Here is a 24,749-nt window from a genome sequence, read left to right on the forward strand (position 1 = left end):
TTATTAGATCGCCCCTCAGTTGTCTTTTTTCTAGACTAAAAAATTATAATTTTACTAATCTCTCTGGGTATTGTAGTTCCCCCATCCCCTTTATTAATTTTGTTGCCCTCCTTTCTATTTGCAATAGTTCCATTATATACTTCCTGAGCACTGGTGCCCAAAACTGTGCACAGTACTCCATGTGCGGTCTAACCAGGGATTTGTACAGAGGCAGTATAATGCTCTCATCATTTGTATCTAGACCTCTTTTAATGCACTCCATGATCCTATTTGCCTTGGTAGCCGCTGCCTGGCACTGGCTGCGAAACTGCGTAATCCTACTGACAGTAGAATAACTCAAATTTGTTGCAACCTGTCAGAACAGGGTTTAAAAAAGTGTTTTTTTTAAATTATATAGATTAATTTCTTATCAACAATACTTTGACGTGAAATATCATTTGGGAATTGAGTTCAAAGCATTAAAAAAATTAATCAATGCTGGCAACACCTAACAGTTTGTTCACGCCATTGCCATCTTTGAATTTGTAAGAGAAGAGAGATTATTACTAGATTTTTAATTTTAAACTGGAAATCAATGAATCCGAAAGTGATGATCTTAATTCAGCCCTCTTTATGTCTTTTCAAAGCTGTGATTAAAAGTAGCAAATTTCCAGATGGGGTCCATATATTATCTCATGCACTTTTCATGTGGAGTATTGGAGCAAACATGCTTTTCAACTGACCTTGTGCACAATGGTAGCACTTCTGACTCAAGGTCATAAGGTTGTGTGTTGATATCACATCAGGGTCAAGTAGCTCTTTCGTCTATTCATAACTTGATAGATGATTGTGTTAAGATTGAAAACGGAAAATGCGTAATTCTACTGACAATAGACCAATTCGACTTTGTTGCCACCTGTAGGCAAAGTGTTTAAAAAAGGTGTTTTATTTAAATTATGTAGATTAAAATCTTATCAACAATACTTTGGTGAGAAATATCATTTGAGAATTGAGTTCAAAACATAAAAAAATAATTCATGCCGGGAACAGCTAACACTTTGTTCATGCCTTTGTCATCTTTGAATTTGTAAGAAAAGAGAGTTTATTACTAGATTTTACATTTTAAACTGGAAAACCCTGAATCTGAATGTCATGATCTTAATTCATCCTTGTTTATATCTTTCCCAAAATGTCATTAAAAGTAGCAAATTTCCAGATGGCTTCCATATATTATCTCATGCACTTTTCATGAGAAGTAATGGAGCACACATGCTTTTCAATTGACCTCGTGGCGCAACGGTAGCGCGTCTGACTCCAGATCAGAAGGTTGCGTGTTCAAATCACGTCAGGGTCAATTATCTCTTTCATCTTTTCATAACTTGATTGATGCTTGGGTTAAGATTGAAACGGAAACTGCGTAATCCTACTGACAATAGAATAACTCAACTTTGTTGCCACCTGTCAGCGCAGGGTTTAAAAAAGTGTTTTATTTAAATTATATAGATTAATATCTTGTCAACAATACTTTGACGACAAATATTATTTGGGAAAAAGCATTAAAAAAATTAATCAATGCCAACAACACCTAACAGTTTGTTCACGACATTGTCATCTTTGACTTTGTAAGAGAAGAGGGATTATTACTAGATTTTTAATTTTAAACTGGAAATCAATGAATCCGAATATGATGATCTTAATTCAGCCCTCTTTATGTATTTTCTAAACTGTGATTGAAAGTAGCAAATTTCCAGATGGCTTCCATATATTATCTCATGCACTTTTCTTGAGAAGTACTGGAGCACACGTACTTTTCAACTGACCTCGTAGCGCAACGGTAGCACGTCTGACTCCAGATCAGAAGGTTGCGTGATCAAATCACGTCGGGGTCAGTTAACCTTTTCATAACTTGATTGATGCTTGGGTTAAGATTGAAATGGAAACTGCGTAATCCTACTGACAATAGAATAACTCAACTTTGTTGCCACCCGTCAGCGCAGGGTTTAAAAAGTGTTTTAATTAAATTATATAGATTAATATCTTATCAACAATACTTTGACGAGAAATATCATTTGGTAATTGAGTTCAAAGCATTAAAAAAAATGAATCCACTGCGGGAACACCTAACAGTTTGTTCACGCCATTGTCATCTTTGAATTTGTAAGAGAAGAGGGATTATTACTAGATTTTTAATTTTAAACTGGAAATCAATGAATCCGAATGTGATGATCTTAATTCAGCCCTCTTTATGTCTTTTCTAAACTGTGATTGAAAGTAGCAAATTTCCAGATGGCTTCCATATATTATCTCATGCACTTTTCTTGAGAAGTACTGGAGCACACGTGCTTTTCAACTGACCTCGTGGCGCAACGGTAGCGCGTTTGACTCCAGATCAGAAGGTTGCGTGTTCAAATCACGTCGGGGTCAATTAACTCTTTCATCTTTTCATAACTTGATTGATGCTTGGGTTAAGATTGAAACGGAAACTGCATAATTCTTCTGAAATAGAATAACTCAACTTAGTTGCCACCTGTCAGCGCAGGGTTTAAAAAAGAGTTTTATTTAAATTATATAGATTAATATCTTATCAACAATACTTTGACGAGAAATATTATTTTGGAATTGAGTTCAAAGCATTAAAAAAATTAATCAATGCCGGCAACACCTAACAGTTTGTTCACGCCATTGTCATCTTTGAATTTGTAAGAGAAGAGGGATTATTACTAGATTTTTAATTTTAAACTGGAAATCAATGAATCCGAATGTGATGATCTTAATTCAGCCCTCTTTATGTCTTTTCTAAACTGTGATTGAAAGTAGCAAATTTCCAGATGGCTTCCATATATTATCTCATGCACTTTTTTTGAGCAGTACTGGAGCACACATGCTTTTCATCTGACCTTGTGGCGCAACGGTAGCGCGTCTGACTCCAGATCAGAAGGTTGCGTGTTCAAATCACGTCGGGGTCAATTAACTCTTTCATCTTTTCATAACTTGATTGATGCTTGGGTTAAGATTGAAACGGAAACTGCGTAATCCTACTAACAGTAGAATAACTCAACTCTGTTGCAACCTGTCAGCACAGGGTTTAACGAAGTGTTTTATTTAATTTATATAGATTAATATCTTATCAATAGGGTTGAGCGAAACGGGTCGATCATTTTCAAAAGTCGCCGACTTTTGGCTAAGTCGGCGTCTCATGAAACCCGATCCGACCCCTGTGCTTGTCGGCCATGCGGTACGCGACTTTCGCGCCAAAGTCGCGTTTCAATGACGCGAAAAGCGCCATTTCTCAGCCAATGAAGGTGAACGCAGAGTGTGGGCAGCGTGATGACATAGATCCTGGTCCCCACCATCTTAGAGAAGGGCATTGCAGTGATTGGCTTGCTGTCTGCGGCGTCACAGGGGCTATAAAGGGGCGTTCCCGCCGACCGCCATCTTACTGCTGCTGATCTGAGCTTAGGGACAGGTTGCTGCCGCTTCATCAGAAGCAGGGAGAGCGTTAGGCAGGGTCCACTAACCACCAAACCGCTTGTGCTGCAGCGATTTCCACTGTCCAACACCACCTTCGGTGTGCAGGAACAGTGGAAGCTATTTTTTTTTTTTTTTCCCCTCAGCGCTGTAGCTCATTGGGCTGCCCTAGAAGGCTCCGTGATAGCTGTATTGCTGTGTGTACGCCACTGTGGAAACCAACTGCTTTTTTCAAAGCACATATCCTCTTGTTCCTTCCTTTCTGCACAGCTATCTTTTTTGTTTGTCCACACTTTTTATTTAATTTGTGCATCAGTCCACTCCTATTGCTGCCTGCCATACCTGGCTTACATTACTGCAGGGAGATAGTAATTGTAGGACAGTTTTTTTTTTTTTTTTTTTTTTTTTTTGTGGGAGATTAAGATTGGCATTTCTGCTACAGTGCCATCCCTGTGTGTGCCATCTCTCACTGAGTGGGCCATAGAAAGCCTATTTATTTTTTCCGTGATTTGTGTTCTAAAATCTACCTCAACACAGAAACACTACATCAATCAGTGGGAGAAAAATATTGGCCTCAGTCAGGGCTTGTGTGCCACTGCTGTGTGTGCGCTATCTCTCATTCAGTGGGCTATAGCAAGCCTATATTTTTTTTTTTTTTTTTTTTTTAATATTATTTGGTTTCAAAAGTCTCCCTGAAAAAAAAAAAAAACCTAAAAAAACAGTGGGAGAGTAATATTGCCCTTTCAGCTTGTGTGCCAGTCTTGACTCCTGGGTGTGCCACCTCTCTCCCTCTCATTCAGTGGGCCATAGAAAGCCTATTTATTTTTTTTTTTAAATATTATTGGGTTTCTAAAGTCTCCCTGAAAAAAACAAAAAATACATAAAAAAACAGTGGGAGAGTAATATTGCCCTTTCAGCTTGTGTGCCAGTCTTGACTCCTGGGTGTGCCACCTCTCTCCCTCTCATTCAGTGGGCCATAGAAAGCCTTTTTTTTTTTTGGTTTTTTTAATATTATTTGGTTTCTAAAGTCTCCCTGAAAAAAACAAAAAAAACATAAAAAACAGTGGGAGAGTAATATTGCCCTTTCAGCTTGTGCGCCAGTCTTGACTCCTGGTTGTGCCACCTCTCTCTCTCTAATTGTGGGCCATAGAAAGCCTTTTTTTTTTTTTAAAATATTATTGGGTTTCTAAAGTCTCCCTGAAAAAACAAAAAATACATAAAAAAACAGTGGGAGAGTAATATTGCCCTTTCAGCTTGTGTGCCAGTCTTGACTCCTGGGTGTGCCACCTCTCTCCCTTTCATTCAGTGGGCCATAGAAAGCCTATTTATTTTTTCCGTGATTTGTGTTCTAAATTCTACCTCAACACAAAAACACTACATCAATCAGTGGGAGAAAAATATTGGCCTCAGTCAGGGCTTGTGTGCCACTGCTGTGTGTGCTATCTCTCATTCAGTGGGCTATAGCAAGCCTATTTTTTTTTTTTTTTTTTTTTTTTTAATATTATTTGGTTTCTAAAGTCTCCCTGAAAAAAAAAAAAAACCTAAAAAAACAGTGGGAGAGTAATATTGCCCTTTCAGCTTGTGTGCCAGTCTTGACTCCTGGGTGTGCCACCTCTCTCCCTCTCATTCAGTGGGCCATAGAAAGCCTATTTATTTTTTTTTTTAAATATTATTGGGTTTCTAAAGTCTCCCTGAAAAAACAAAAAATACATAAAAAAACAGTGGGAGAGTAATATTGCCCTTTCAGCTTGTGTGCCAGTCTTGACTCCTGGGTGTGCCACCTCTCTCCCTTTCATTCAGTGGGCCATAGAAAGCCTATTTTTTTTTTTTTTAATATTATTTGGTTTCTAATTCTCCCTGAAAAAAAAAAAAAAACCTAAAAAAACAGTGGGAGAGTAATATTGCCCTTTCAGCTTGTGTGCCAGTCTTGACTCCTGGGTGTGCCACCTCTCTCCCTCTCATTCAGTGGGCCATAGAAAGCCTATTTATTTTTTTTTTTAAATATTATTGGGTTTCTAAAGTCTCCCTGAAAAAAACAAAAAATACATAAAAAAACAGTGGGAGAGTAATATTGCCCTTTCAGCTTGTGTGCCAGTCTTGACTCCTGGGTGTGCCACCTCTCTCCCTTTCATTCAGTGGGCCATAGAAAGCCTATTTATTTTTTTTTTTAAATATTATTGGGTTTCTAAAGTCTCCCTGAAAAAAAAAAAAAAACCTAAAAAAACAGTGGGAGAGTAATATTGCCCTTTCAGCTTGTGTGCCAGTCTTGACTCCTGGGTGTGTCACCTCTCTCCCTCTCATTCAGTGGGCCATAGAAAGCCTATTTATTTTTTTTTTTAAATATTATTGGGTTTCTAAAGTCTCCCTGAAAAAACAAAAAATACATAAAAAAACAGTGGGAGAGTAATATTGCCCTTTCAGCTTGTGTGCCAGTCTTGACTCCTGGGTGTGCCACCTCTCTCCCTCTCATTCAGTGGGCCATAGAAAGCCTTTTTTTTTTTTGGTTTTTTTAATATTATTTGGTTTCTAAAGTCTCCCTGAAAAAAACAAAAAAAACATAAAAAACAGTGGGAGAGTAATATTGCCCTTTCAGCTTGTGCGCCAGTCTTGACTCCTGGTTGTGCCACCTCTCTCTCTCTAATTGTGGGCCATAGAAAGCCTTTTTTTTTTTTTTTTTTAATATTATTTGGTTTCTAAAGTCTCCCTGAGAAAAAAAAATAAATAAATTAGGTGGGAGATTAATATTGACATTAGTGCTTGAGTGACAGTCCTGCGTGTGTGTCATCTCTGTGATTTTGTGCCACAGAAAACAGAGTGTGTAACATTGTGCCTGATTTTCCTTGTGGTCTCACCAACCTGTTAAGGGATATTGAAATCATACTGAAGTTATAGCTCACCGTGTAAGTTGTTTGATAGCAACAAATAAAGTTACTTTGGTTAAGATTTTAAAACAATGAGGAAGTCTGGTGCAAGAGGTCGTCGTGGGCGTTCATTGTCAGCTGGTAATGATGGTAGTGGTAGTGGAGCATCAGGTGGTCGTGGGGATAAAAATATTCCACCTAAGTCTGGAGCTGTGGAGCCAGTTTCGTCGTCAGGCTACACAAGGCCTCGAACGCTCTCTTTTCTGGGAGTAGGAAAACCGCTTTTAAAGGCGGAGCAGCAACAGCAAGTTTTGGCTTACATTGCAGACTCAGCCTCTAGCTCTTTTGCCTCCTCTTCCGAAACTGGTAAATGTAAAAGCAGCGCGTCGCTTGTGGATGTTCACGGTCAGGGACAAGTCGCTTCCTTGTCCTCCTCAGCAAAAACTACAACAAGAGAGAAGGATGCAGCAGGCGACACAACGGGTCACTCCATGGAGCTCTTTACACATACCGTCCCTGGCTTAGAAAGTGAAACATTTAACAGGCCATGCCCATTACAAGTATATTCTGACATGGAGTGCACTGATGCACAGCCACAGCCAGAGTACTATGCTGCTCCTTTGACTCAGACCACCACATTGCCCTCTCAGGGTACAGATCCACAATCAGACCCTGATGAGACTATGTTGCCCCGCCACGAACGCTATACCACCGACCGACACAGTGACACAGACGAAGTTGCACACGAGCTCGAAGAGGAGGTAATAGATGACCCAGTTATTGACCCCGATTGGCAGCCATTGGGGGAACAGGGTGCAGGCGGCAGTAGTTCAGAAGCGGAGGTGGAGGAGGGGCCGCAGCAGGCATCAACATCGCAACAGGTTCCATCTGCCGGGCCCGTATCTGGACCAAAACGCGTGTCAAAGCCAAAACCTGTTGGAGCACAGCGTTGCCATCCGGTTAAAGCTCAGTCTGCAATCCCTGAAAAGGGATCAGAGTCTAGGAAGAGTGCAGTCTGGCATTTTTTTAAACAACATCCAACTGATCAGCGCAAAGTCATCTGTCAAAAATGTTCAACTAGCTTAAGCAGAGGTCAGAATCTGAAAAGTCTAAATACTAGTTGCATGCATAGACACTTAACCACCATGCATTCTCAAGCCTGGACTAACTACCAAACGTCCCTCAAGGTTGTAGCACCCTCGGCCAATGAAGCTAGTCAGCAACGCAACATCCCTTCCGTCACTGTAAGGCCACCATTTTCCGCACCACCGGCAGTATCTGTGCAGGTTTCTTTGCCAGCCAAAAGCAGTCAGGGTCAGGGAATCACCAGTTTTGTAGGAGGAAATATTGCATGTAGGGCACCGGCGGAAACAATACCGTCTCCAACCGTCTCTCAGTCTGCCATGTCCACCGGCACACCCGAAAGTTCCACGATCTACAGCTCTCCAGTCCAGCTCACCCTACATGAGACTCTGGTTAGAAAAAGGAAGTACTTATCCTCGCATCCGCGTACACAGGGTTTTAACGCCCACATAGCTAGACTAATCTCGTTAGAGATGATGCCCTACCGGTTAGTTGAAAGCGAAGCTTTCAAAGCCCTGATGGAGTACGCTGAACCACGATACGAGCTACCCAGTCGACACTTTTTTTCCAGAAAAGCCATCCCAGCCCTGCACCAGCATGTTAAACAGCGCATCGTCCATGCACTCAGGCAATCTGTGAGTACAAAGGTGCACCTGACTACAGATGCATGGACCAGTAGGCATGGCCAGGGACGTTATGTGTCCATCACGGCACACTGGGTGAATGTGGTGGATGCAGGGTCCACAGGCGACATCAATTTAGGGACAGTTGTGCCTAGCCCACGGTCTAGGAAACAGTTGGCTGTAGGCGTTCGCACCCCCTCCTCCTCCTCCTCGTCCTCCTGCAGAAGCTACAGCTCTTCCACAGAACGCAGTCGGCCAACCACTCCATCGGCAGATGACACTGTTGCACACCAGTTGTCCCATTATGGGCCAGCTACTGCCAAGCGTCAGCAGGCTGTATTGGCTATGAAGTGTTTGGGCGACAACAGACACACCGCGGAAGTTCTGTCCGAGTTCTTGCAACAAGAAACGCAGTCGTGGCTGGGCACAGTAGATCTTGAGGCAGGCAAGGTAGTGAGTGATAACGGAAGGAATTTCATGGCTGCCATCTCCCTTTCCCAACTGAAACACATTCCTTGCCTGGCTCACACCTTAAACCTGGTGGTGCAGTGCTTATTGAAAACTTATCCTGGGTTCTCCGACCTGCTCCTCAAAGTGCGTGCACTTTGCTCACATATCCGACGTTCGCCTGTACACGCCAGCCGTATGCAAACCTATCAGCGGTCTTTGAACCTTCCCCAGCATCGCCTAATCATAGACGTTGCAACAAGGTGGAACTCAACACTGCACATGCTTCAGAGACTGTGCGAACAGAGGCGTGCTGTTATTTATTTGTGGGAGGATACACGGGCAGGCAGTAGGATGGCAGACATGGAGTTGTCAGGTGTGCAGTGGTCGAAGATACAAGACATGTGTCAAGTCCTTCAGTGTTTTGAGGAATGCACACGGCTGGTTAGTGCAGACAACGCCGTAATAAGCATGAGCATCCCCCTAATGCGTCTGCTGATGCAAAGTTTGACGCACATAAAGGAGCAGGCGTCTGCACCAGAGGAAGAGGGAAGCCTTGATGACAGTCAGCCATTGTCTGGTCAGGGCAGTGTACAGGACGAGGTAGCGGGCGAAGAGGAGGTGGAGGACGAGGAGGATGATGGGGATGAGTATATTTTTAATGCGGAAACTTTCACGGGGGCACAGGAAATTGGTTGCGTGTCACGGCCGGGTTCTGGTTTTTTGAGGGACACAAGTGACGTAGATTTGCCTGCAACTGCCCCTCAACCAATCACAACCGGAGATTTGACAACTGGAACTTTGGCCCACATGGCGGATTATGCCTTACGTATCCTAAAAAGGGACACACGCATTACGAAAATGATGAACGATGACGATTACTGGTTGGCCTGCCTCCTTGATCCACGCTATAAAGGCAAATTGCAAAATATTATGCCACATGAGAACTTGGAACTAATATTAGCAACCAAACAATCAACTCTTGTTGACCGTTTGCTTCAGGCATTCCCAGCACACAGCGCACGTGATCGTTCTCACACGAGCTCCAGGGGGCAGCAGACTAGGAGTGTTAGGGGTGCACACATCAGAAGTGGCGTTGGACAGAGGGGTTTTCTGACCAGGTTGTGGAGTGATTTTGCTATGACCGCAGACAGGACAGGTACTGCTGCATCAATTGAAAGTGACAGGAGACAACATTTGTCCAGTATGGTTACTAACTATTTTTCATCCCTTATCGATGTTCTCCCTCAACCGTCATTCCCATTTGATTACTGGGCCTCCAAATTAGACACCTGGCCAGAATTGGCAGAATATGCATTGCAGGAGCTTGCTTGCCCGGCAGCAAGTGTCCTATCAGAAAGAGTATTCAGTGCTGCAGGGTCAATATTAACCGAAAAAAGGACTCGTCTGGCTACCCAAAATGTTGACGATCTAACATTCATTAAAATGAACCACAACTGGATTTCAAAATCTTTTGCCCCACCTTGCCCGGCCGACACCTAGCTTTCCTATGAAAAGCTCTTGCCTGTGAATTACTTTTCTAATGTCTAATTTGCTGCTGCAGATTGTACAGCATACGACATGTTTACACCTCCCTAAATGGCCAAACTCCCCACACGGGGCCGTGGTATCGCGACTTGGCGCAAGCACCCGTGAGACTGCTGTTTGTCTGAAGAGGTGGGTGTGCTCGCTTTTGGTTGACGGCATTGCTACTGGGTCCCTCATAGTACAATGTAGTGTCTCTGGCGGTGGTGGTGCGCACCCAACGTCAGACACACCGTTGTAACATGAGTGGCCCTGGGGCGGTCCCGCCGGCCTCAAGAGAGTTCCCCCCTACCCCAGCTCAAACTGGGCTCTACTACGTGCAAAATTATGTCGCACAGCTCCACCAATCTTTAGTCTATTCGCTGACATCATTCAATGTCTGGCACTGACAATACAAATTTGTAGACATCTATGATGCAACTTAAAGTAGTCTGTGTCTGTGTCCTATATTGGCACCATTAAATAGTTACTGCCAAATTACTATGTCAGAAACACAGCAGATGAGCCCACCCCTGTACCTAAGTATGCCATCTTTTTTTTTGTTTTGGTTGTTTTGCGAGACATTAACATCTATTTATATTTTGGGAGTACTGGGACAGACACTCCTTGCACTACTCCTCCACTCAGCACCAAGCTGCCTGCCCGTGTATCCATGTAACCGCTGTAAAACTGCCATGAGCCTATTGTTTGTTATTTTAGGCCTTTGATAGCCTGTCTGCGGTCCCTACTCCTCCACTGACCACCAAGCTGCCTGCCCGTGTATCCATGTAACCGCTGTAAAACTGCCATGAGCCTATTGTTTGTTATTTTAGGCCTTTGAAGCCTTTCTGCGCTCCCTCCTTCCACTAGTCCTCCACTGACCAGACCACTGCTGCCCGTGTACCCCTGGAACCAATTTTAAAGTGCCTACAGCCAGCCCATTTTATTGTGTTAGGCCTTCGAAGCCTGTCTGCGGTCCATACTTCCACTAGGCCTCCACTGACCAGACCACTGCTGCCCGTGTACCCCTGGAACCAATTTTAAAGTGCCTACAGCCAGCCCATTTTATTGTGTTAGGCCTTCGAAGCCTGTCTGCGGTCCATACTTCCACTAGGCCTCCACTGACCAGACCACTGCTGCCCGTGTACCCCTGGAACCAATTTTAAAGTGCCTACAGCCAGCCCATTTTATTGTGTTAGGCCTTCGAAGCCTGTCTGCGGTCCATACTTCCACTAGGCCTCCACTGACCAGACCACTGCTGCCCGTGTACCCCTGGAACCAATTTTAAAGTGCCTACAGCCAGCCCATTTTATTGTGTTAGGCCTTCGAAGCCTGTCTGCGGTCCATACTTCCACTAGGCCTCCACTGACCAGACCACTGCTGCCCGTGTACCCCTGGAACCAATTTTAAAGTGCCTACAGCCAGCCCATTTTATTGTGTTAGGCCTTCGAAGCCTGTCTGCGGTCCATACTTTAAATACTCCTCCACTCACCACCAAGCTGCCTGCCCGTGTATCCATGTAACCGCTGTAAAACTGCCATGAGCCTATTGTTTGTTATGTTAGGCCTTTGATAGCCTGTCTGCGGTCCCTACTTTAAATACTCCTCCACTCACCACCACCAAGCTGCCTGCCCGTGTATCCATGTAACCGCTGTGAAACTGCCATGAGCCTATTGTTTTTTTATGTTAGGCCTTTGATAGCCTGTCTGCGGTCCCTACTTTAAATACTCCTCCACTCACCACCACCAAGCTGCCTGCCCGTGTATCCATGTAACCGCTGTAAAACTGCCATGAGCCTATTGTTTGTTATTTTAGGCCTTTGAAGCCTTTCTGCGCTCCCTCCTTCCACTAGTCCTCCACTGACCAGACCACTGCTGCCCGTGTACCCCTGGAACCAATTTTAAAGTGCCTACAGCCAGCCCATTTTATTGTGTTAGGCCTTCGAAGCCTGTCTGCGGTCCATACTTCCACTAGGCCTCCACTGACCAGACCACTGCTGCCCGTGTACCCCTGGAACCAATTTTAAAGTGCCTACAGCCAGCCCATTTTATTGTGTTAGGCCTTCGAAGCCTGTCTGCGGTCCATACTTTAAATACTCCTCCACTCACCACCAAGCTGCCTGCCCGTGTATCCATGTAACCGCTGTAAAACTGCCATGAGCCTATTGTTTGTTATGTTAGGCCTTTGATAGCCTGTCTGCGGTCCCTACTTTAAATACTCCTCCACTCACCACCACCAAGCTGCCTGCCCGTGTATCCATGTAACCGCTGTGAAACTGCCATGAGCCTATTGTTTTTTTATGTTAGGCCTTTGATAGCCTGTCTGCGGTCCCTACTTTAAATACTCCTCCACTCACCACCACCAAGCTGCCTGCCCGTGTATCCATGTAACCGCTGTAAAACTGCCATGAGCCTATTGTTTGTTATTTTAGGCCTTTGAAGCCTTTCTGCGCTCCCTCCTTCCACTAGTCCTCCACTGACCAGACCACTGCTGCCCGTGTACCCCTGGAACCAATTTTAAAGTGCCTACAGCCAGCCCATTTTATTGTGTTAGGCCTTCGAAGCCTGTCTGCGGTCCATACTTCCACTAGTCCTCCACTGACCAGACCACTGCTGCCCGTGTACCCCTGGAACCAATTTTAAAGTGCCTACAGCCAGCCCATTTTATTGTGTTAGGCCTTCGAAGCCTGTCTGCGGTCCATACTTCCACTAGTCCTCCACTGACCAGACCACTGCTGCCCGTGTACCCCTGGAACCAATTTTAAAGTGCCTACAGCCAGCCCATTTTATTGTGTTAGGCCTTCGAAGCCTGTCTGCGGTCCATACTTCCACTAGGCCTCCACTGACCAGACCACTGCTGCCCGTGTACCCCTGGAACCAATTTTAAAGTGCCTACAGCCAGCCCATTTTATTGTGTTAGGCCTTCGAAGCCTGTCTGCGGTCCATACTTTAAATACTCCTCCACTCACCACCAAGCTGCCTGCCCGTGTATCCATGTAACCGCTGTAAAACTGCCATGAGCCTATTGTTTGTTATGTTAGGCCTTTGATAGCCTGTCTGCGGTCCCTACTTTAAATACTCCTCCACTCACCACCACCAAGCTGCCTGCCCGTGTATCCATGTAACCGCTGTGAAACTGCCATGAGCCTATTGTTTTTTTATGTTAGGCCTTTGATAGCCTGTCTGCGGTCCCTACTTTAAATACTCCTCCACTCACCACCACCAAGCTGCCTGCCCGTGTATCCATGTAACCGCTGTAAAACTGCCATGAGCCTATTGTTTGTTATTTTAGGCCTTTGAAGCCTTTCTGCGCTCCCTCCTTCCACTAGTCCTCCACTGACCAGACCACTGCTGCCCGTGTACCCCTGGAACCAATTTTAAAGTGCCTACAGCCAGCCCATTTTATTGTGTTAGGCCTTCGAAGCCTGTCTGCGGTCCATACTTCCACTAGTCCTCCACTGACCAGACCACTGCTGCCCGTGTACCCCTGGAACCAATTTTAAAGTGCCTACAGCCAGCCCATTTTATTGTGTTAGGCCTTCGAAGCCTGTCTGCGGTCCATACTTCCACTAGGCCTCCACTGACCAGACCACTGCTGCCCGTGTACCCCTGGAACCAATTTTAAAGTGCCTACAGCCAGCCCATTTTATTGTGTTAGGCCTTCGAAGCCTGTCTGCGGTCCATACTTCCACTAGGCCTCCACTGACCAGACCACTGCTGCCCGTGTACCCCTGGAACCAATTTTAAAGTGCCTACAGCCAGCCCATTTTATTGTGTTAGGCCTTCGAAGCCTGTCTGCGGTCCATACTTTAAATACTCCTCCACTCACCACCAAGCTGCCTGCCCGTGTATCCATGTAACCGCTGTAAAACTGCCATGAGCCTATTGTTTGTTATGTTAGGCCTTTGATAGCCTGTCTGCGGTCCCTACTTTAAATACTCCTCCACTCACCACCACCAAGCTGCCTGCCCGTGTATCCATGTAACCGCTGTAAAACTGCCATGAGCCTATTGTTTGTTATGTTAGGCCTTTGATAGCCTGTCTGCGGTCCTTACTTTAAATACTCCTCCACTCACCACCTAGCTGCCTGTGTATCCATGTAACCGATGTAAAACTGCCATGACTGCCTACTGTTTGTTATTTTAGGCCTTTGATAGCCTGTCTGCGGCCCCTACTTGCAATACTCCTCCACTGACCACAATGCTGCCTGGAGTGCCTGCCTGTGTATCCATGTAACCGATGTAAAACTGCCATGACTGCCTACTGTTTGTTATTTTAGGCCTTTGATAGCCTGTCTGCGGCCCCTACTTGCAATACTCCTCCACTGAGCACAATGCTGCCTGGAGTGCCTGCCTGTGTATCCATGTAACCGATGTAAAACTGCCATGACTGCCTACTGTTTGTTATTTTAGGCCTTTGATAGCCTGTCTGCAGCCCCTACTTGCAATACTCCTCCACTGACCACACCAATGCTGCCCGTGTACCCCTGGAACCTATTTAAAAGTTCATAGAGCCTAGTTATATATTTTATTTACTATTAATAAGGCCATGATGGACTACGCTGTACCACGCTACAAGCTAACCAGTCGACACTTCTTTTGCGAGAAAAGCCATCCCAACCCTCCACCAGCATGTAGAAGACCGCATTGTCCATGCACTCTGGCAATCTGTGAGTACAAAGGTGCACCTGACAACAGACGCATGGACCTGTAGGCATGGCCACGGAAGATTACGTGTCCATTACGGCGCAATGGGTTAATGTGGTGGATGCATGGTCCACAGGGGACAGCCTACTAAGTCTGTCTGCAGTCCCTAATTCAAATTGTCCTCCACTGTCTAAATCGGAACTTCCACCTTCTGGCTTTCGGCCTATAGTATCAGAAATTAAACTGCATTTGGCCTTCAACTTTGGTTAGGGCCTACTAACGGCTTCTGCCCCTCCCTGGTGTTGCCCTCAACTAAATAAAGCTGAGCTTCAACCTTCCGGCTCTCATTAAGTGGTTTTTAAAAAAAAATGGTGGTTAGGGCCTACTAACGGCTTCTGCCCCTCCCTGGTGTTGTCCTCAACTAAATAAAGCTGAGCTTCAACCTTCCGGCTCTCATTATGTGGTTTAAAAAAAAAAAATGGTGGTTAGGGCCTACTAACGGCTTCTGCCCCTCCCTGGTGTTGTCCTCAACTAAATAAAGCTGAGCTTCAACCTTCCGGCTCTCATTAAGTGGTTTTAAAAAAAAAATGGTGGTTAGGGCCTACTAACGGCTTCTGCCCCTCCCTGGTGTTGTCCTCAACTAAATAAAGCTGAGCTTCAACCTTCCGGCTCTCATTAAGTGGTTTTAAAAAAAAAAAAAATGGTGGTTAGGGCCTACTAACGGCTTCTGCCCCTCCCTGGTGTTGTCCTCAACTAAATAAAGCTGAGCTTCAACCTTCCGGCTCTCATTATGTGGTTTTAAAAAAAAAAATGGTGGTTAGGGCCTACTAACGGCTTCTGCCCCTCCCTGGTGTTGTCCTCAACTAAATAAAGCTGAGCTTCAACCTTCCGGCTCTCATTAAGTGGTTTTTAAAAAAAAATGGTGGTTAGGGCCTACTAACGGCTTCTGCCCCTCCCTGGTGTTGTCCTCAACTAAATAAAGCTGAGCTTCAACCTTCCGGCTCTCATTAAGTGGTTTTAAAAAAAAAAAAAATGGTGGTTAGGGCCTACTAACGGCTTCTGCCCCTCCCTGGTGTTGTCCTCAACTAAATAAAGCTGAGCTTCAACCTTCCGGCTCTCATTATGTGGTTTAAAAAAAAAAAATGGTGGTTAGGGCCTACTAACGGCTTCTGCCCCTCCCTGGTGTTGTCCTCAACTAAATAAAGCTGAGCTTCAACCTTCCGGCTCTCATTAAGTGGTTTTAAAAAAAAAATGGTGGTTAGGGCCTACTAACGGCTTCTGCCCCTCCCTGGTGTTGTCCTCAACTAAATAAAGCTGAGCTTCAACCTTCCGGCTCTCATTAAGTGGTTTTAAAAAAAAAAAAAATGGTGGTTAGGGCCTACTAACGGCTTCTGCCCCTCCCTGGTGTTGTCCTCAACTAAATAAAGCTGAGCTTCAACCTTCCGGCTCTCATTAAGTGGTTTTAAAAAAAAAATGGTGGTTAGGGCCTACTAACGGCTTCTGCCCCTCCCTGGTGTTGTCCTCAACTAAATAAAGCTGAGCTTCAACCTTCCGGCTCTCATTAAGTGGTTTTAAAAAAAAAAAAAATGGTGGTTAGGGCCTACTAACGGCTTCTGCCCCTCCCTGGTGTTGTCCTCAACTAAATAAAGCTGAGCTTCAACCTTCCGGCTCTCATTAAGTGGTTTTTAAAAAAAAATGGTGGTTAGGGCCTACTAACGGCTTCTGCCCCTCCCTGGTGTTGTCCTCAACTAAATAAAGCTGAGCTTCAACCTTCCGGCTCTCATTAAGTGGTTTTAAAAAAAAAAAAAATGGTGGTTAGGGCCTACTAACGGCTTCTGCCCCTCCCTGGTGTTGTCCTCAACTAAATAAAGCTGAGCTTCAACCTTCCGGCTCTCATTATGTGGTTTAAAAAAAAAAAATGGTGGTTAGGGCCTACTAACGGCTTCTGCCCCTCCCTGGTGTTGTCCTCAACTAAATAAAGCTGAGCTTCAACCTTCCGGCTCTCATTAAGTGGTTTTAAAAAAAAAATGGTGGTTAGGGCCTACTAACGGCTTCTGCCCCTCCCTGGTGTTGTCCTCAACTAAATAAAGCTGAGCTTCAACCTTCCGGCTCTCATTAAGTGGTTTTAAAAAAAAAAAAAATGGTGGTTAGGGCCTACTAACGGCTTCTGCCCCTCCCTGGTGTTGTCCTCAACTAAATAAAGCTGAGCTTCAACCTTCCGGCTCTCATTAAGTGGTTTTAAAAAAAAAATGGTGGTTAGGGCCTACTAACGGCTTCTGCCCCTCCCTGGTGTTGTCCTCAACTAAATAAAGCTGAGCTTCAACCTTCCGGCTCTCATTAAGTGGTTTTAAAAAAAAAAAAAATGGTGGTTAGGGCCTACTAACGGCTTCTGCCCCTCCCTGGTGTTGCCCTCAACTAAATAAAGCTGAGCTTCAACCTTCTGCTCCAAATTACCATTTTAAAAAATGCAATAGGCTTTTCCGGCCTACTAAAGGTGTCTGCCCCTCCCTGGTGTTGTCCTCAACTGAACAAAGCTGAGCTTCCACATTCTGGCTTTCGCCCTATACTATCAGATATTAAACTGCATTTGGCCTACTAGTGTGGTTAGGCCCTTGAAACAGTGTCTGCTGCTCTTGGGTTTGCTACTCCACTGAACAAAGCAATGCCGCCTGTTTAGTCCTGTTACCAATTTTGAACTGCATGTAGCCTACTTTATTCTTTGGCCCTATATCTGTTTCCTCCTCATCCTGCCCATTGCCCAGCCACTGCTAAATGAGTCTGCTGGTACATTGACCTAGACCACTACATTCCCCTTGTACTCTACACAGCCAGAATCTGTCCCTGCTGAAAGTAAGGTTCCCCTTCCCGCATGTTATACCACCTTACACAGGGACAAAGAGGAAGGTGCAGATGAAAGTGCAGGTTCCTTCATCAGGTGGGGGGGCATACTCGTTGGCGACGTCACTGGCACAGGGCCCCTCAGAGTACGCAAAAGTGTCGCTGCTGGTGGGAGGCGCCCCCGCCATGCAAACACACCGCCGTACTTTGAGGGGCCCTGTGCCAGTGGCAATGCGAACGAGTGGGCCCCCCCTGCTTGCTCAGGATCACAGCACTTGCAACTTTTAAATACTTACCTTTCCCTGCAACACCGCCGTGACGTAGTCCGCATTTCCTGGGCCCACGAAAAACTTGAGCCAGCCCTACTCCCCCCACAACTTTCCCCCAATTCCCTATGCCCAACTATTATTATACAGTTAATTAAGATTGGCAAGCTTCAGAAACAAGAATGGATGTTTTTGGCATTAAAATGGGCACTGTAGGTGTTTTCCTGGCCTCCACTCACTGCCGACTATGCTTCCCCATTGACTTGCATTGGGTTTCGTGTTTCGGTCGATCCCCGACTTTTAGCGATAATCGGCCGACTGCACTCGACTCGACTCTGGACAAAATCGGGTTTCCCAAAACCCTACTCGATCTTAAAAAAATGAAAGTCGCTCAACCCTACTTATCAACAATACTTTGACGAGAAATATTATTTGGGAATTGAGTTCAAAGCATTAAAAAAATGAATCAATGCCGGCAACACCTAACAGTTTGTTCACGCCATTGTCATCTTTGAATTTGTAAGAGAAGTGGGATTATTACTAGATTTTTAATTTTAAACTGGAAATCAATGAATCCGAATGTGATGATCTTAGTCAGCCCTCTTTATGTCTTTTCTAAACTGTGATTAAAAGTAGCAAATTTCCAGATGGGATCCATAAATTATCTCATGCACTTTTCATGTGAAGTATTGGAGCAAACATGCTTTTCAACTGACCTTGTGCACAATGGTAGCACTTCTGACTCAAGGTCATAAGGTTGCGTGTTGATCAGTAGCGTAGCTGCTGGGGGGGCAGAGGGGGCCGTCGCCCCGGGCCCTGTCACATGAAGGGGCCCACCGGGAGCCAGGGCCACTTCTGTGACGAGGCAGAGCACCGCATAGGAGCAGAGCAGTATAATGTCTGCTCCCGTCTGAGGAAGACTCTGCAGGCTGCTAGCACAGTGGCGGCTGCAGTCTCCCCCCTGCAGTGAATGGTGCTGCCCCTCTGACCTGATGATGAAGCTTTTCCTGGCTGCAGTTTTTCTTCACTCTATGCATGCTGGGATTGGCTCAGGCACGCTGGGTCCTAGTGCCCACACCGTGCATTTCACTTCCTGGTCCTGCCTGCAGTGCAAGCTTTATCAGTAAGTGGGGATGGAACTTATTATGTTTATTAAATTCAGGTATGACACTGTGGGACCGTTGGGGTATTGTGGGGGCTGAAAGTGAGTGAGGGGGGACAGGGTACTGGGGGGGTGGATGTGAGACCATTTGGTGGTTGTGAGGGCAGAAGGTGGGTGAGGTGGGACAGGGCACTGAGGGGGTGGATGTGAGATGATGGGGGTATTGGGGCTGAAGTGGGGGAGGGGTGACAGGTCACTCGGGGCTGAATATTAAAATTTTTTGTTCTGATATATGAACTTGATCACATGTAATATTTGCTGTCTGGGGAGGCTGGAGATGGGGGGGGGTAGGGGGCTTTTGATACGTACCACCTGGGTCTTTTATGAGTATTAGTATAAGGAGCCGCATACAGTAACCAAGAGCTGCATCACATTCACAGCACCACTCCAGCATTATTTTTTTATTTCATTGCTGGAGCGGTGCTGAAAATCCGCGTCCCCTGCGCCCTGTCTGATACTTACCTTCTGGCGTTTTCATCTGTTTAATCTCCGCACAGCTCCGTCTCCTGCAGTTTGTGGCCTGTCCGAGGCTCCAGTGTTTCCTGGAGCAGCGCAGAGGTCACTAATCAATGTGAGTCTATGGGAGCCTCGTTCTGGCCTCTTTCTCACTCTCCGGCTATGTGCACAAGGTGCGGATTGGCCGCTGCGGAGTTGCAGCAGTTTTCCATCTGGTTTACAGTGCCATGTGAACCTATGGAAAACGAAATCCGCAGTGCCCATGGTGCGAAAAATACTGCGCGGAAACGCTGCGTTGTATTTTCCGTAGCATGTCAATTCTTTTTGAAGATTCCGCAGCGTTTTACACCTGCTCCTGTATAGGATTCCGCAGGTGAAATCTGCACAAAAAACACAGGAAATCCGCGGTAAATCCGCACACGAATCCGCAACAAGTGCACATAGCCTCATAGTCTTACATTGAGAGCCTGTGACATAGCTTCTAACTTCTGGCCTGTCAGAAGCTGCGCTCACAAGTTTGAGTCGCGGCACTGCAGCAGTGCCACAAAATAGTGAATACGCCGGAGGATGAGTAAATGACCGGGGCATCCAAATCATGGCAGGGAGCTGTGAGTCCATCATACTGTGTATAAGGGAGCTGTGGACCAATCTTACTATGTATAAGGGAGCTGCAGGCCCATCATACTGTGTATAAGGGACCTGCGGGTCCATCACACTGTGTATAAGGGAGCTGCGGGCCAATCATACTATATATAAGGAAGCTGCGGGCCAATCATACTGTGTATAAGGGAGCTGCTGGCCCATCATACTGTGTATAAGGGAGCTGCGGGTCCATCATACTGTGTATACGGGAGCTGCAAGTCCATCATACTGTGTATACGGGAGCTGCGGGCCAATCATACTGTGTATAAGGGAGCTGCAGGCCCATCATACTGTGTATACGGGAGCTGCAAGTCCATCATACTGTGTATAAGGGAGCTGCGGGCTCATCATACTGTGTATAAGGGAGCTGCTGGCCCATCATACTGTGTATAAGGGAGCTGCGGGTCCATCATACTGTGTATACGGGAGCTGCAAGTCCATCATACTGTGTATACGGGAGCTGCGGGCCAATCATACTGTGTATACGGGAGCTGCGGGTCCATCAGACAGTGTATACGGGAGCTGTAAGTCCATCAGACTGTTTGTACGGGAGCTGCAGGCCCATCATACTGTGTATAAGGGATCTGCGGGCCCATCACACTGTGTATAAGGGAGCTGCTGGCCCATCACACTGTGTATAAGGGAGCTGCTGGCCCATCATACTGTGTATACGGGAGCTGTAAGTCCATCATACTGTGTATACGGGAGCTGCGGGTCCATCAGACAGTGTATACGGGAGCTGTAAGTCCATCATACTGTTTGTACGGGAGCTGCAGGCCCATCACACTGTGTATAAGGGAGCTGCGGGCCCATCATACTGTGTATAAGGGAGCTGCGGGCCCATCATACTGTGTATAAGGGAGCTGCGGGCCAATCATACTGTGTATAAGGGAGCTGCGGGCCCATCATACTGTGTATAAGGAACTGTGAAGGCATATTGTGCTTATGGGAGCTGTTGGCCCATTACATTGTATATAGGGGAGCTCTGGGGGGCATTATACTTTCTATAGTGGAGTTCTGTCAGCATTATACTGTGTATAGGGGAGCATTGGGCTCATACTGTGTAGAGGGGAGCAGTGGAAACATCATACTGTGTAAAGGGGAGCAGTGAGAACATCATACGGTGTATCGGGGAGTTATAGAATCACCATACTGTGTATAGGGGAGCTGTGGGGGCCTTAGACTGTGTATACGGAAGCTTTAAGCTCACCATACTGTGTATAATGGAGCAGTACATGGGGGAACTTAGGGGACATTATTAAACGTTAAGTGGGCACTTAAGCATCGTTGTTATAGGGGCACTCAGAGTATTGTGATCATCAAAGTTGCATATGGTCACAATATGGCGGTAAAGTCAACGTTCGTTTTTGTATATAGATTTATTTTCAATAACAGTGCGGTCATATTCTGAGGTTCCCCTATATTCACAATTAGAGTGCGCAACCGTAGCTGTAATCAGGGTTAGCTGGTTAGGGGCCCACTCAGATGTTTCGCCCCCCCTAAGTTGAAACCCTAGCTATGCCTCTGGTGTTGATATCACATCAGGGTCAAGTAGCTCTTTCGTCTATTCATAACTTGATAGATAATTATGTTAAGATTGAAAACGGAAACTGCGTAATTCTACTGACAATAGAATAATTTGACTTTGTTGCCACCTGTAGGCAAAGTGCTTAAAAAAGGTGTTTTATTTAAATTATGTAGATTAAAATCTTATCAACAATACTATGGTGAGAAATATCATTTGAGAATTGAGTTCAAAACATAAAAAATAATCCATGCCGGGAACAGCTAACACTTTGTTCATGCCTTTGTCATCTTTGAATTTGTAAGAAAAGAGAGTTTATTACTAGATTTTACATTTTAAACTGGAAATCAATGAATCCGAATGTGATGATCTTAATTCAGCCCTCTTTATGTCTTTTCTAAGCTGTGATTGAAAGTAGCAAATTTCCAGATGGCTTCCATATATTATCTCATGCACTTTTCTTGAGAAGTACAGGAGCACACATGCTTTTCAACTGACCTCGTGGCACAACCGTAGTGCGTCTGACTCTAGATCAGAAAGATGCGTCTTCATATCATATCGGGGTCAATTAACTCTTTCATCATTTCATAACTTGATTCATGCTTGGGTTAAGATTGAAACGGAAACTGCGTAATCCTACTGACAGTAGAAATACTCAACTTTGTTGCCACCTGTCAGAGCAGGGTTTGAAAAAGTGTTTTATTTAAATTATATAGATTAATATCTTATCAACAATACTTTGATGAGAAATATTATTTGGGAATTGAGTTCAAAGCATTAAAAAAATGAATCAACTGCGAGAACACCTAACAGTTTGTTCACGCCATTGTCATCTTTGAATTTGTAAGAGAAGAGGGATTATTACTAGATTTTTAATTTTAAACTGGAAATCAATGAATCTGAATGTGATGATCTTAATTCAGCCCTCTTTATGTCTTTTCTAAACTGTGATTGAAAGTAGCAAATTTCCAAATGGCTTCCATATATTATCTCATGCACTTTTCTTGAGAAGTACTGGAGCACACGTCCTTTTCAACTGACCTCGTGGCGCAACGGTAACGTGTCTGACTCCAGATCAGAAGGTTGCGTGTTCAAATCACGTTGGGGTCAATTAACTCTTACATCTTTTCATAACTTGATTGATGCTTGGCTTAAGATTGAAACGGAAACTGCGTAATCCTACTAACAGTAGAATAACTCAACTTTGTTGCAACCTGTCAGCACAGGGTTTAAAAAAGTGTTTTATTTAAATTATATAGATTAATATCTTATCAACTATACTTTGAAGAGAAATATCCTTTGGGAATTGAGTTCAAAGCATTAAAAAAAATGAATCCACTGCGGGAAAACCTAACAGTTTGTTCACGCCATTGTCATCTTTGAATTTGAAAGAGAAGAGGGATTATTACTAGATTTTTAATTTTAAACTGGAAATCAATGAATCCGAATGTGATGATCTTAAGTCAGCCCTCTTTATGTCTTTTCTAAACTGGGATTGAAAGTAGCAAATTTCCAGATGACTTCCATATATTATCTCATGCACTTTTCTTGAGAAATACTGGAGCACACGTGCTTTTCAACTGACCTCGTGGCGCAACGGTAGCGCGTCTGACTCCAGATCAGACGGTTGCGCGTTTAAATCACGTCGGGGTCAATTAACTTTTTCATAACTTGATTGATGCTTGGGTTAAGATTGAAACAGAAACTGCGTAATCCTATTAACAGTAGAATAACTCAACTTTGTTGCAACCTGTCAGCACAGGGTTTAACAAACTGTTTTATTTAAATTATATAGATTAATATCTTATCTACAATACTTTGACAAGAAATATCCTTTGGGAATTGAGTTCAAAGCATTAAAAAATTTAATCAATGCCGGCAGCACATAACAGTTTGTTCACGCCATTGTCATCTTGGAATTTGTAAGAGAAGAGGGATTATTGCTAGATTTTTAATTTTAAACTGGAAATCAATGAATCTGAATGTGATGATCTTAATTCAGCCCTCTTTATGTCTTTTTTTAAACTGTGATTTAAAGTAGCAAATTTCCAGATGGCTTCCATATATTATCTCATGCACTTTTCTTGAGAAGTACAGGAGCACACATGCTTTTCAACTGACCTCGTGGCACAACGGTAGCGCTTCTGACTCCAGATCAGAAAGTTGCGTGTTCAAATCACGTTGGGGTCAATTAACTCTTTCATCTTTTCATAACTTGATGGATTCTTGGGTTAAGATTGAAACGGAAACTGCGTAATCCTACTGACAATAGAATAACTCAACTTTGTTGCAACCTGTCAGCACAGGGTTTAACAAAGTGTTTTATTTAAATTATACAGATTAATATCTTATCAACAATACTTTGACGAGAAATATCCTTTAGGAATTGAGTTCAAAGCATTAAAAAAATGAATCCACTGCGGGAACACCTAACAGTTTGTTCTTGCCATTGTCATCTTTGAATTTGTAAGAGAAGAGGGATTATTACTAGATTTTTAATTTTAAACTGGAAATCAATGAATCCAAAAGTGATGATCTTAATTCAGCCCTCTTTATGTCTTTTCTAAGCTGTGATTAAAAGTAGCAAATTTCCAGATGGCTTCCATATATTATCTCATGCACTTTTCTTGAGAAGTACTGGAGCACACGTTATTTTCAACTGACCTCTTGGGGCAACAGTAGCGCGTCTGACTCCAGATCAGAAGGTTGCGTGTTCTAATCACGTCGGGGTCAATTAACTCTTTCATCTTTTCATATCTTGATTGATGCTTGGGTTAAGATTGAAACGGAAACTGCGTAATCCTACTGACAATAGAATAACTCAACTTTGTTGCCACCTGTCAGCGCAGGGTTAAAAAAAGTGTTTTATTTAAATTATATGGATTAATATCTTATCAACAATACTTTGATGAGAAATATCATTTGGGAATTGAGTTCAAAGCATTACAAAAATTAATCAATGCCGGCAACACCTAACAGTTTGTTCACGCCATTGTCATCTTTGAATTTGTAAGAGAAGAGGGATTATTGCTAGATTTTTAATTTTAAACTGGAAATCAATGAATCCGAATGTGTTGATCTTAATTCAGCCCTCTTTATGTCTTTTTTAAACTGTGATTGAAAGTAGCAAGTTTCCAGATGGCTTCCATATATTATCTCATGCACTTTTCTTGAGAAGTACTGGAGCACATGTGCTTTTCAACTGACCTCATGGCGCAACAGTAGCGCGT

The 24,749-nt window shown here is 44.3% G+C and overlaps 7 non-coding genes across 7 annotated transcripts; all 7 read left to right on the forward strand.

Annotated features, from left to right (window-relative positions):
- The first annotated feature begins 1,261 nt into the window (after positions 1-1,261).
- TRNAW-CCA (transfer RNA tryptophan (anticodon CCA)) lies at positions 1,262-1,333 on the forward strand. The gene has a single exon. It is a non-coding gene; the product is annotated as a tRNA-Trp (tRNA).
- A 463-nt stretch (positions 1,334-1,796) lies between these two features.
- On the forward strand, positions 1,797-1,868 carry TRNAW-CCA (transfer RNA tryptophan (anticodon CCA)). Its single transcript has one exon. It is a non-coding gene; the product is annotated as a tRNA-Trp (tRNA).
- Positions 1,869-2,331: 463 nt separating this feature from the next.
- TRNAW-CCA (transfer RNA tryptophan (anticodon CCA)) lies at positions 2,332-2,403 on the forward strand. The gene has a single exon. It is a non-coding gene; the product is annotated as a tRNA-Trp (tRNA).
- Positions 2,404-2,873: 470 nt separating this feature from the next.
- TRNAW-CCA (transfer RNA tryptophan (anticodon CCA)) lies at positions 2,874-2,945 on the forward strand. Its single transcript has one exon. It is a non-coding gene; the product is annotated as a tRNA-Trp (tRNA).
- Positions 2,946-22,557: 19,612 nt separating this feature from the next.
- Positions 22,558-22,629, forward strand: TRNAW-CCA (transfer RNA tryptophan (anticodon CCA)). The gene has a single exon. It is a non-coding gene; the product is annotated as a tRNA-Trp (tRNA).
- Positions 22,630-23,101: 472 nt separating this feature from the next.
- On the forward strand, positions 23,102-23,173 carry TRNAW-CCA (transfer RNA tryptophan (anticodon CCA)). The gene has a single exon. It is a non-coding gene; the product is annotated as a tRNA-Trp (tRNA).
- Positions 23,174-23,637: 464 nt separating this feature from the next.
- TRNAW-CCA (transfer RNA tryptophan (anticodon CCA)) lies at positions 23,638-23,709 on the forward strand. The gene has a single exon. It is a non-coding gene; the product is annotated as a tRNA-Trp (tRNA).
- The last annotated feature ends 1,040 nt before the right edge of the window (positions 23,710-24,749 follow it).

This window comes from Ranitomeya variabilis, chromosome 5, assembly GCF_051348905.1.
Source record: "Ranitomeya variabilis isolate aRanVar5 chromosome 5, aRanVar5.hap1, whole genome shotgun sequence".
Classification (NCBI taxonomy): domain Eukaryota; kingdom Metazoa; phylum Chordata; class Amphibia; order Anura; family Dendrobatidae; genus Ranitomeya; species Ranitomeya variabilis.